General features: G+C 39.2%; 1 long non-coding RNA gene across 1 annotated transcript in view; it reads right to left on the bottom strand.

The window, feature by feature from the left end:
- Positions 1 to 732: 732 nt before the first annotated feature.
- LOC122795649 overlaps positions 733 to 12,718 on the bottom strand; it is a 299,581-nt gene continuing 287,595 nt past the window's right edge. Inside the window, exon 3 of the long non-coding RNA XR_006363842.1 lies at positions 733 to 875. This is a non-coding gene — a long non-coding RNA (uncharacterized LOC122795649). The remainder of the gene's footprint in view (positions 876 to 12,718) is intronic.

Genomic DNA, 12,718 nt, shown 5'->3' with positions numbered 1-12,718 from the left:
GCTGTAGAAGACAGAGCGAACACACAAAACCTGAGATTCCCTTACATACCAGAGAAATTGGAAGGAAGAGACTATTAATTTTATGAAAACACAAATGAGCAACTGGACTGGTATTTCACAACAGGATTTGTTAAGTGAAAGGTAACATCAAGTGTATGTGCCAAACGTGGCCATGAGAAAGCAACCAAGACCTATATTAATAAAGATACAATCATACCACAACATTCCAATTGTTCAAAGTGAAAAAGGATAGTAAGAGGGAGGGCACTTCACCCATTTATAACATATACCCTACTGATGACTGCATCATGGAAAAGGCTTGCCTTGCATGCAGACATCTGAAAGTTCTGAAAATCAGGCCAAATGGTCTGATATCTGCCAGTAGCTTAATTCTAATAAGTTATGAAAGATACAGCTAATCCTTACGGTGGCCACAAAGGTTTAAACAATGCAGATAAATTTCTGTGATGGTAATCTAGCTTGCAACAGAGCTGTGCGTGGCAGTAGAAAAAAGAAAACACCTTTTGTGAACAGTCAGTGAGGAACTGTCCCACTATAAATGCAAATGCTCAGACATTAAGCTATGAATGTATCAAAAAGCATATTTTAGCCGGTCATAATTCATCCAGTGATTCATCACATATACTGATTAAATTGTGAAGAACTGTCAAAGTAATAACTCTCAGATTGATAAAAACTTTTATATTTTGTTACAAAAGGAAACCACTGAACTTGTTTTCAAAAGGGAAATTTTTATTTACAAATAAAAAAAAATTCTACTCAGAATACCTAGACAACAAAATAATTAGCCTTGTTGAAATCTTCGGCTGTATTCCATACTGTGCATGTTCTGTTCCTCTCCGTGGGAGAGATATCTGAAACGGGAAAAAAAGGCTCAAACAATTAACAACTGTTGGTATAAAATGTTGCCTGTCAGTTCAGATAAAATAAATTTCAAAACCAGTGTAACTGTTATTTTTAACAACGCAAACTATGTCATCACAGCAGTTTGCAAAACATTTTCACTACTCATTTTCAGGAATGTGTTTCTGATATGCCATATTTTCAAGAAGGCAAACAACTGAATGTAAGGGTACTGATACTAAGATATAATGAACTAAACAAATAATGCTAAGGACTAGAAGATACAAGTTAGACATTGATCCCAGTTAAAAGTTTCAAGAATTGTAATTCTGTTTATTGAATGGCAGTTTGTCTCCCTTCCTTCTTTCCTAGTTGCATTCCACTGACAACATTCATCATACTATCTAAAAAAAATGCAAGATTCCTTTGTCAAGAAATAACCTTTAGGTTATCCCTGCCTGTTTCTACTGAACCAAGTCAAAGCCTCATAAAAAGATACTGCACTACAAGTGCTAGTAATGCACATGGAATAATGCTGAAATTCAAGCTCCTAACCTGGCCTACCTCTGTGGAGGACTGGTTATTCATAAAGAAGTTACTTCCTTCTAACTGACATTTGCTCTGTGGGGTTGTACAAGACATCACAGGGTTCATTCTGAAGTACTAGCTCACTGGGCTACCAAAGTCCAGACAGAATGTCTACATTCAACTAATTCTTCAACATCTCTAAATTTAATGGAAATTGATTATTCTTTGATGGACGACAGCGCAATGGCTTTCTCAATGAAAGTCACTTTCAGTGAATGGGAGGTGTTCCACTTTCATCGCTGTGTGACCGTGGAGTCTGTTTACATATGTTTGGGGGTGGAGTGGGGGTCTCCTCCCACACAGTGTTGCAGGATAGGGTTTGCCCCTTACAGAAAAAGCTTGAAAGTGTGTTCGCTGAAAGTGTTTGAAGTGCCAAATTTTGTTAGTACATTTTTTCCACTTGATAATCGTTCAATGAATAATCATGAATCCAGCTTAACCAAGTAATTGTGGAACTTTATATTCAATGTACACATGAAATGCGCGACACCAATGAGTTTTTTATTTAGTACTAGAAGTCAACAAATGCAGTAAATATTGTGAAAAAAGGAACTAATGTTTGCAAAGTCACATACTACTGTAGCAACTACTACACAGAAAGTGGTACATGGGTATGTAAAACAGCTCAATTACTCTCCAGCTACAACAGATGTATACTCACCACCTCAATACATCTACAATATCACCTACTGTAGTGGGTAACAGCTATAAAATTTCTAAGAAGCATCTCTTCACAAAACTCTTACTTCCATCTCCCACAATCTAAAGTGCACTTACCCAACTATTGCTGCATCCCACAGCATTACTGCACCCAGTAAAGAGGCTGTACTGTGTTCCCTAGTTTTGCCCCAATGGCACAACAGTAAATTGGACTAGAAAAAATAACCTGCATAAAAAATAAAGAATATAAATGTGTCAAATGTGCATAGACTCTAAACACAAATCAGGTTGAGGACCATCAAATGAAGATGAAGGGAAAGAACAAAATGATAAAGGCCCCCTCAAACATCAACTGATGTAGCTAGCTGTCATACCTTTACAGGTCCTTCTGCAGTAGGGAAAAAGATGGGAACAATCACAACCAGTAAAAAGAAGTTATGTACTTACCATAACGTCCCATGTGAGTTGTTTATCTTGCCTTTATTCTCACTAGTGGGTTTGGAGCTGATCTTCGGCTCCGACACGGCCGATAGCAAAGCTCAAGGTTTGCAAGTAGCTCGAGACCAAGCCCCTTATCCCACAATTCACTGCTGGAATTACCTCAGATCTTGTTTGCTGCAAATATATACATATATATATATATATATATATACACACACACACACATACATACATGCATATATCTTTACCCTACTCTAAAAGGGAAACACTTTCCAAAGAAAAGAAGTACTGAGGAGCCAGGATAGTACTAGCCTTTAAGTCTACTGTCATCCAGGAGGGGGAAGGAGGGAGGGACGTGAGAATAAAGGCGAGATAAACAACTCACATGGAACGTTATGGTATGTACATAACTTGATTATGTGAAGTTGTTAAATCTCGCCGTTTATTCTCACTGATGGGTAGCGTCCCTAGCACCCTCAATCTTCAGTGGCTCATGGAAGTACGTTTTTCAGTACCGTGGAACCAAAAGAAGACCTGTCCCTGGAAGCCTTATCTACTTTGTAATGTGTGATAAAGGTATGAGGCTTAGACCACGTGGCTGCAGCACAAAAACTGTCAAGGGGCAATTTAGCTTGAAAGGCAGAAGACGTAGAAACGTCTCTGTTAGAATGAGCTTTAGGTGTGTGTGTCAATGGCATGCTCGCATTCGCATACACAAAGGATATACAATCTGATAACCATTTAGATATAGTTGTTTTAGCCACTGGATTACCTTTTCTGGCTTCTGAGAAGGATACAAAAAGTTGATCTGATTTCCTAATATCCTTAGTTCTGTCAAGATAAAATCTGAGCTGTCTGTGTACAAAAGTTTGTGCAGCATGTATTCCAATTTGTTAGAGTGGTTGGGAAAAAAGACTGGCAGCTCAATGACCTGATTGATATTGGATTCAGAACAGACTTTAGGCAAAAATGAGGGGTTTGTTCTGAGAGATACTCTATCAGCATGGAAAATCATGTAAGGTGGTCTGACAGATAATGCTTGGAGTTCTGACACTCTGCAGGCAGAAGTAATGGCCACTAGAAAAATAGTTTTCCAGGATAAATATCTGAGATCACAAGAAGATGCTAATTCAAAAGGGGGGAGAATAATCTGAGACAGCATAAAGTTCAAATTCCAGGGAGAATAAGGAATTTTGACAGGAGGTGTCATGTGAAGAACACCTTTAAAAAAAGTTTTAGATAACTTATGGCCCATAACATTCGAGCCACCAAATCCAAGGTGGATATTTGAGACGGCAGTTAACTGGACTCGAACTGTAGCAGCTGCTGCCCCTTCCTTAGAAATCTTTGTCAAAAATTCTAAAATGGACGATAGCGGAGCTCAGAAAGGGTCAATTTTCTGTGTGCTGGCCCAAATTGAGAACCTTTTCCACTTACTGCAGTATAATTTCCTGGTGGATGGCTTGTGAGAAGACAACAGAATTAGTCTTGTATCTTCTGAAATTGAATGAAGCCTGGCAATTAGGGGAAGTGGATTAACCAAGCAGTCAGTTTCAGGGACTGCAGGGAAGGATGGAGGTCCCCTGACGGGTGCGTCAGAAGGTCCGGAACTGGGTCCAGGATCCATGGATCTACCAACAGGTGATGGTGGAGAAACGGGAACCAAATCTGTCGAGGCCAGTAGGGGGCTATGAGGATAACAGTCATTCCCAGTGATTTAACTTTCTGTAAAAATCTGGGTATCAATGGGAAGGGTGGGAATGCATAAAGGAGACCCGGGGGCCAATCGTGTACAAGTGCATCTCTTGGGGGATGTCCCGGAGGTGGTATTAGGGCAAAGTATATTCTGCATTTTGAATTGATGTGGCTGGCAAAGAGGTCGCAGCAAGGCTGGCCCAACTCCGCAACCTGCTGTTTGAGAGACCACTCGTGAAGGGAGCAATATCGCCCTGCTTAGCTTGTCCGCTATCACGTTGGATTTCCCCAGGATGTACGTTGCTAACAGAAAATGCTGGGACGACACAACCCATTGCCAGACCCTGAGGGCTTCTCGACAAAGGAGGTATGACTTGGTTCCACCTTGCTTGTTCAAGTACCAGACTTGTTGTCCGTCTGAATTGCAACAGTTCCTAGCGGAAGAGAGTCCTGAAAGTACTGCAATGCCAGAAGTACTTCTCTCAACTCCAGAACATTGATATGCAGATGTGACTCTTAATCCGTCCATGTGCCTTGGGCAGTCTTTCCCTGAAAATGCCCCCCCACCCTATCACGGAAGCGTCCGTGGTCACAGTGGCTACTGGGGGGGGGACAAAGGGTCTTCCGATTGTGACATGGAGACGTCAACCACCACGAAGGTCTCTCTTGCAAGAATCTGTGATGAGAATCATGTGGTGCATCGGTAGTTTCTGGTAAGACCACCGAGCAAAGAGGAGCCATTGAAGAATTCGCATATGTATCCTTGCGAGTGGTATAGCCAGGAATGCTGCCACCATCAAACCTAGCACCTTCAAGACCTCTGCTGCTGTAGCTTTGTTCTTTGACACCAGTGAGCTGACGTGTTGGTGGAGAAGTGAGACTCTTTCGATTGGAAGACGTAGAGTGGTAGTTGAGGTATCTAACTCTGCTCCTATAAAAACGGTTTGCTGCGATGGCGATAAGGCAGACTTTTCTAAGTTGATTGTAATGCCTAACTGATGGCAAAGTGTCAGAGTGTATTGTGTTGCCTGAGTCAATTGATGCCTGGTGGTAGTGGTGAGGAGCCAATCGTCTAGGTATGGAAACACCTGGAATCCTAGACGCCTCAGGTGAGCCGAGACCACTGCCATGCATTTGAACACTCTGGGGGCTGTAGTGAGACCAAAGGGCAGGGCTCGGAACTGGTAATGATTGGCTCCCAGCTGGAAATGCAGGTGATCTCTGGAGCATCTGTTCATCTTTATGTGACAGTACGCGTCCTTGAGATCTATGGAGCACATCCAATTGCCTTTCCCTAGGAAGGGAAGAATGGACTTCTGTTTCTTTACGAACTGGTTGAGTCTGCTGAGGTCCAAGATAGGTCTCCAGTCCAGTTTTCTTTGGTACCAAAAAGAATATTGAGTAAGTTCCGAATCCAACTTGGTCTGCTGGGGCTGGTTGGATGACTCTTTCTAGCAATTTGTGGACCTCTACGATTGCTTGTTCCCTGAGACTGGGTGGAACATCTGGGATTCTGTTTACAGGAATGGGAGGGGAAGAGAACGGTATGAAATATCCTCTGGAAATGATGCTTTGTACCCATGTATCTGATGTTATGTTTAGCCAGGCTTCTGGGTACAAAGACAAGCGACCCCCGACTGCCTCCAGAGCCGAACAGCCGGGCCCCCTTTCAGGGGCGCTGGTAGGGTTGACCAGAGAACTGACCCCTGTCACCCTGTTGCTGTGGACCCTCTCTGCTGCGGGGACGGCATCTTCCATTATAACCCCCTCCCTCTGCCTCTAGAGGGGATTTCTCCACGTGTGTCATGAAAGTCTCCCTGTGCTTTTCGGAACTACATTTTCCCTCCCCTAGGGCCCTTGGGGTAGGGCCAAGTAGGGGTAGAAAAACGGACTCCAACGGCAGATAAGGTCTTGCCTTCCTGCTCACACCTGGTTAAAGTTTCCTTTATTTTAGGCCCAAACAGTGATGAGCCATCGAATGGGGTGTTGATAAAGGAAGACTTAAAGGGTTCCGCAAAGGAACAGAGACGCATCCAGGCTTATCTTCACAGAGCAATGCCCGAACTAGCGGCTCTACTCGAACTATCAGCTGCATAAGATATGAGACGCATGGACGAGTTCACAACTGAGTTTAGGGTAGTGAGCTGTGTGTTGACTTTGTTGGAAACCCCTGCAGCTACCGTGCCCTGCAAAGTATCTCCTAGCTTTTTCAGGAGATCTCTTTGTAGTCTCGTAAAATGGGTTAAATAGTTCAGTGATCGCAGAGAAAAAGTAGCTGAACTAAACATGCATTTCCCATATCTAAAAATATAAACACAATGCACCAAGGTAACACACACTAATGTTTAATGAAAACAAAAAGTAAAAGACAGAGGTGAGTGCTTTCAAAACAATAGTTGCTTCATCAAAGATCAAGTGAATAGCACTGCTTAAATAGGTAAAAAAAAATCATCTCATCAATTAATGATGTCATACACCAAAAGTTATTTAAAGAGACAGTTTCAACATGAGCATAGTAACAGTATGAATAAGATATAAAATGCTGAATAAATACTGCATAAAATACATTTGCATATGCATAAAATGTAATATAATAAAGGTAACAATAAAAGTAATAAAAATGAACAATAAAAGTTGTCAATGTTTAAGGCGTCTAGCTTTCAAGAATGGAATCAAAGAGGTGGTACCATTGAGGCCTGGGTATCTTTCTGCATTAAGTTTCAGTATACATTTCTGTTCATGGCTCTCTGTAACATTTTGTATATCTCCACCTCTCTATTTCTATATATGTATTGCAAGACAAAGAATTTGAAGAAATGAGAAGAGTCTGTGCACATAACATGATTAGCAAGTGCATTTGTTTATTATTCCTAATGTCACGGATATGTTCTAAAATTCTGTCTTTAAAAGGCCTACTAGTTTTTCCAACGTAGAAGGCAGGACATTGCTGGTAAAAACAAAAGTAAATGACGTCAGTAGTCTTGCAATCTGAATAAGTGTTGGAATGTAGTTTAAAATGTCTGGTTGGATGAATATATATGTTTTTACTGTAGATATATGGGCATACACTACATGATCTACATGGAAAAGTGCCGTGACGGGTGGAAATGCATGTAGTGTTGCGTGGTTCACTGTTGCAAAGATACTGTTTAAGTGACCTATTGTTCCTAAAGCTAAAGCGTGGAGTATTGGCAATTGTGGCATTAAGGTTAGGGACCTCTTGTAACAGATGCCAATGTCTCCTAATAACATCAGTGTATTGGTTAATGTTACTAGCAAATTGGAACACAACTCTAAAATCATTACTAGTCAGAACATTGTTATCAGCAGAATCATTCCTAGTAGATTGAAAGTATGGTCTACATCTGGTATGTCTCATTTACCAAGCATTGGAAATAGTCTTATCAATGTCAGTATCATGGTAACCCCTTTCCAGAAAATCAGATTTTAAACTGTTAAGTGCAATCTCTGCATCCTCATCTTTATCATGTAGTCTTAAGGTCCTAAGACTTGGCCTTTAAGTACATTCTTAGGTATATGTCTAGGGTGCATGCTGGATTTATGTAAAAGTGTATTCTTTCTGGTCGGTTTAAAATAAATAGTACTATTTAACTGATTTAAACTAGACCTAGTAATGTGTACATCAATAAAGTTGATGTCTGTGGCAGAGATCTGGAGAGAAAATCTCAAAAAATCAGTGGTGGTGTGTAGGTATTGTAAAAATGAGGTAAAGTCCGAACCATTACCTTTCCATAACATGAAGACAGTCTACAAAATGTACATACCATAGTACTTGTCCTAAGAAAGGATTCTTGTCAGACAGAATGTTAACTTCTTCCCAGCAAACCAAGGCAAAGTTGGCGTAGCTGTTGACACGGAGTCCCCATGGCTATGCCAACCTTCTGTAAATAAAACTGTTCTTGGAACGTAACAATGTTATTTTCCAAGATAATTTCTAGTAAACTGCAAATCAATTGAATTTTGGTATTATTAAAACACATGTTAACTGTCAGAAACTCTCTTGTCATTTCAATGCCCCATGTGTTGGGTATGCTGGTGAATAGTGACTCTATATCCATGCTAACCAAGACAAAATCTAAATCCGTATCAATACTATCCATTCTGTTATATAACCTTGTTAAGAACATCTTGGTATCCCTTAGTATAGTATGACAATTCTCTAAAAGGCCATGTAGGCTGCCTTCAACATATATAGAAAGGGGTTCAGTGCACCAGCCAGCCCCTGAGACTGGGCCGCATTGGTGGTGTGTAAAGATCTTTATGGACCTTAGGTAGACCATAAATACTAGGGACAACAGGTTTAGTAATATTAAAATATTTAAAAAGTGGTTCATCAATGAAACCAGTAATAAGTAGATCAAAAAGGAAAAACGAAACTATCAATAACTGCATTTACAGCAGGTTTAGAAATGCACTGGTATGTATCAGTGTTTAATAAAAGTTTTTCCATTTGTTGTACGTATAGTTCTTTATCTAAGAGAACTATACCACCACCCTTATCTGCTTGTTTAATAACCAGTGTGTGCAAATTCCTTAATTCTTTCAGAGCTCTCTGCTCTTCTGAAGTCAAATTACAAAAAGAGTAATTATTGCTATCAGATACTTATTTCTCTGAATGTAGTTTCACATATATCAATAAATCTTTGAACCCCAGGTGGAGTAATTGGTATAAATGTACTAGGTTGTTTGTAAATATTTTGCACATTGCCTGTATTTACTGGAAACATACATTTCAAAGATAAATTTCTCCCTAGCAGCCTTAGATCTTTCAACATTTCAGTTATATCTGCCTTCCTCGCAGGTACAAATGATAACCCTTTATTTAGTACGTTAAGTTGTTCAGGATTAAGTTCAAAAGAGGAGATATTAATAACCAGACCTGTAGTTATATGCGCCTCCTCTTGTGTAGTTGAACTGTTCCTTCCATCTGGTTGGTCCTGGATATGTGTCCATTGTGCGGAAGACTCTTCGTTCGAGTTAGGAAAGGAAGTGCTGCCTTTACAGTGAAGTCGCCCTTCTTGGTGGTGTCTAAAAAAACGGTTGCATCGTTTCTGCTCTCCTTTAAATTAGAATCCACAGTTGCAGAGTTATTAGAAATGTACGATGCTGCAGATGGTGTCGGTAGAGGTATATTCTTCGTTTTATGTCCAGCTTTTTCTTTAACGTTGTTAGAGATCTTGCTATCATTTGATAAAATAGCTACATCCTGCTGAACGCTATCAATTCATGCAGCGTTTGAAAGCACTCTCGCTGCAGCTGCCAGATCAGTAGAGGAACCGGAAATAGTACCGGAAGTGGTAGCTCTAGTTGTGCGCTCATTTAAAGCGATGCTGTGAGCGCTATTTGGCATAAGGTTCCCTTGAGTTGTTCTATGCATGTTTTCTCTGGGCCATGAGAAAACATTATTAGCAAAGTCACATTTATCTCTGTTTAATTTAGATAGTTTAGTTGTTTGCAACTTTTTTTCATAAATGATTATACTATCTTGCACCTGGCTCATCTTATTGATGGTAATATCTGGTGAGAAACTCTCAGTAATATTGGACTCTAAAGCAATGATTTCTGCTTTCAGCTCAAGTTCAATTGGTGAAAAAAATTCCAATAAAAGTTCCATGTATTTGGAGCTAAACTGTAAGTTAAGCTCTTGTCATTTACGTAGTAAGACAGGATAGGTTTCTTCATAAGTAGGCATGTTGAGTATTCTGAGACCACGATGGATAATCTTGGCTTCCAGTGAAGCTTGCAAGCGTTTTTTTAGACACCAAGAAGGGCAACTTCACTCTAAAGGCAGCACTTCCTTTCAGAACTCAAACGAAGAGTCTTCCGCACAATGGACACATATCCAGGACCAACCAGATGGAAGGAACAGTTCAACTACACAAGAGGAGGTGCATATAACTACAGGTCTGGTTATTAATATCTCCTCTTTTGAACTTAATCCTGAACAATTTAATGTACTAAATAAAAGGTTATCATTTGTACCTGCGAGGAAGGCAGATATAACTGAAATGTTGAAAGATCTAAGGCTACTAGGGAGAAATTTATCTTTGAAATGTATGTTTCCAGTAAATACAGACAATGTGCAAAATATTTACAAACAACCTAGAACATTTATACCAATTACTCCACCTGGGGTTCAAAGATTTATTGATATATGTGAAACTACATTCAGAGAAATAAGTGTATCTGATAGCAATGATTACTCCTTTTGTAATTTGACTTTAGAAGAGCAGAGAGCTCTGAAAGAATTAAGGAATTTACACACTCTGGTTATTAAACAAGCAGATAAGGGTGGTGGTATAGTTCTCTTAGATAAAGAACTATACTTACAACAAATGGAAAAACTTTTATTAAACACTGATACATACCAGTGCATTTCTAAACCTGCTGTAAATGCAATTATTGCTAAAGTTTCGTTTTTCCTTTTTGATCTACTTATTACTGGTTTAATTGATGAACCACTTTTTAAATATTTTAATATTACTAAACCTGTTGTCCCTAGTATTTATGGTCTACCTAAGGTCCATAAAGATCTTTACACACCACCAATGCGGCCCACAGTCTCAGGGGCTGGCTGGTGCACTGAACCCCTTTCTATATATGTTGAAGGCAGCCTACATGGCCATTTAGAGAATTGTCATACTATACTAAGGGATACCAAGATGTTCTTAACAAGGTTATATAACAGAATGGATAGCATTGATACGGATTTAGATTTTGTCTTGGTTACCATGGCTATAGAATCACTATTCACCAGCATACCCAATACATGGGGCATTGAAATGACAAGAAAGTTTCTGACAGTTAACAAGTGTTTTAATAATACCAAAATTCAACTGATTTGCAGTTTACTAGAAATTATCTTGGAAAATAACATTGTTATTCTTATGTTCCAAGAACAGTTTTATTTACAGAAGGTTGGCGTAGCCATGGGGACTCCCTCTGCCAACAGCTACGCCAACCTTGCCTTAGTTTGCTGGGAAGAAGTTAACATTCTATCTGACAAGAATCCTTTCTTAGGACAAGTACTATGGTATGTACGTTTTGTAGACTATGTCTTCATGTTATGGAAAGGTAATGGTTCGGACTTGACCTCATTATTACAATACCTACACACCACCACTGATTTTTTGAGATTTTCTCACCAGATCTCTGCCACTGACATCAATTTTCTTGATGTACACATTACTAGGTCTAATTTAAATCAGTTTAATAGTACTATTTATTTTAAACCGACCAGAAAGAATACACTTTTACATAAATCCAGCTTGCACCCTAGCTATACCTAAGAATGTACTTAAAGGCCAAGTCTTTAGGACCTTAAGACTACATGATAAAGATGAGGATGCAGAGATTGCACTTAACAGTTTAAAATCTGATTTTCTGGAAAGGGGTTACCATGATACTGACATTGATAAGACTATTTCCAATGCTTGGCAAATGAGACATACCAGATGAAGACCATACTTTCAATCTACTAGGAATTATTCTGCTGATAATGTCGTTCCGACTAGTAATGATTTTAGAGTTGTGTTCCAATTTGCTAGTAACATTAACCAATACACTGATGTTATTAGGAGACATTGGCATCTGTTACAAGAGGTCCCTAACCTTAATGCCACAATTGCCAATACTCCACGCTTTAGCTTTAGGAACAATAGGTCACTTAAACAGTGTCTTTGCAACAGTGAACCAGGCAACACTACATGCATTTCCACCCGTCACGGAACTTTTCCATGTAGATCATGTAGTGCATGCCCATATATCTACAGTAAAAACATATATATTCATCCAACCAGACATTTTAAACTACATTCCAACACTTATTCAGATTGCAAGACTACTGACGTCATTTACTTTTGTTTTTGCCAGCAATGTCCTGCCTTCTACGTTGGCAAAACTAACAGGCTTTTTGAAGACAGAATTTTAGAACATATCCATGACATTAGGAATAATAAGCAAACAAATGCACTTGCTAATCATGTTATGTGCACAGACTCTTCTCATTCCTTCAAATTCTTTGTCTTGCAACACATAGATAGAAATCTGAGAGGTGGAGATATACAAAATGTTACAGAGAGCCATGAACAGAAACGGATACTGAAACTTAATGCAGAAAGATACCCAGGCCTCAATGGTACCACCTCTTTGATTCCATTCTTGAAAGCTAGACGCCTTAAACATTGACAATTTTTATTGTTCATTTTTATTATTTTTATTTTACCTTTATTATATTACATTTTATGCATATGCAAATGTATTTTATGCAGTATTTATTCAGCATTTTATATCTTATTCATACCATTACTATGCTCATGTTGTAACTGTCTCTTTAAATAACGTTTGGTGTATGACATCATTAATTGAGGAGATAATTGTTTTTTTTACCTATTTAAGCAGTGCTATTCACTTGATCTTTGTCTGATGAAGCAACTATTGTTGCGAAAGC

This window comes from Protopterus annectens, chromosome 2.part2, assembly GCF_019279795.1.
Source record: "Protopterus annectens isolate FY-2018-M chromosome 2.part2, PAN1.0, whole genome shotgun sequence".
NCBI lineage: Eukaryota > Metazoa > Chordata > Ceratodontiformes > Protopteridae > Protopterus > Protopterus annectens.
The sequence above is the reverse complement of the archived record's forward strand: the minus strand, read 5'-3'. Positions and strand labels throughout refer to the sequence as shown.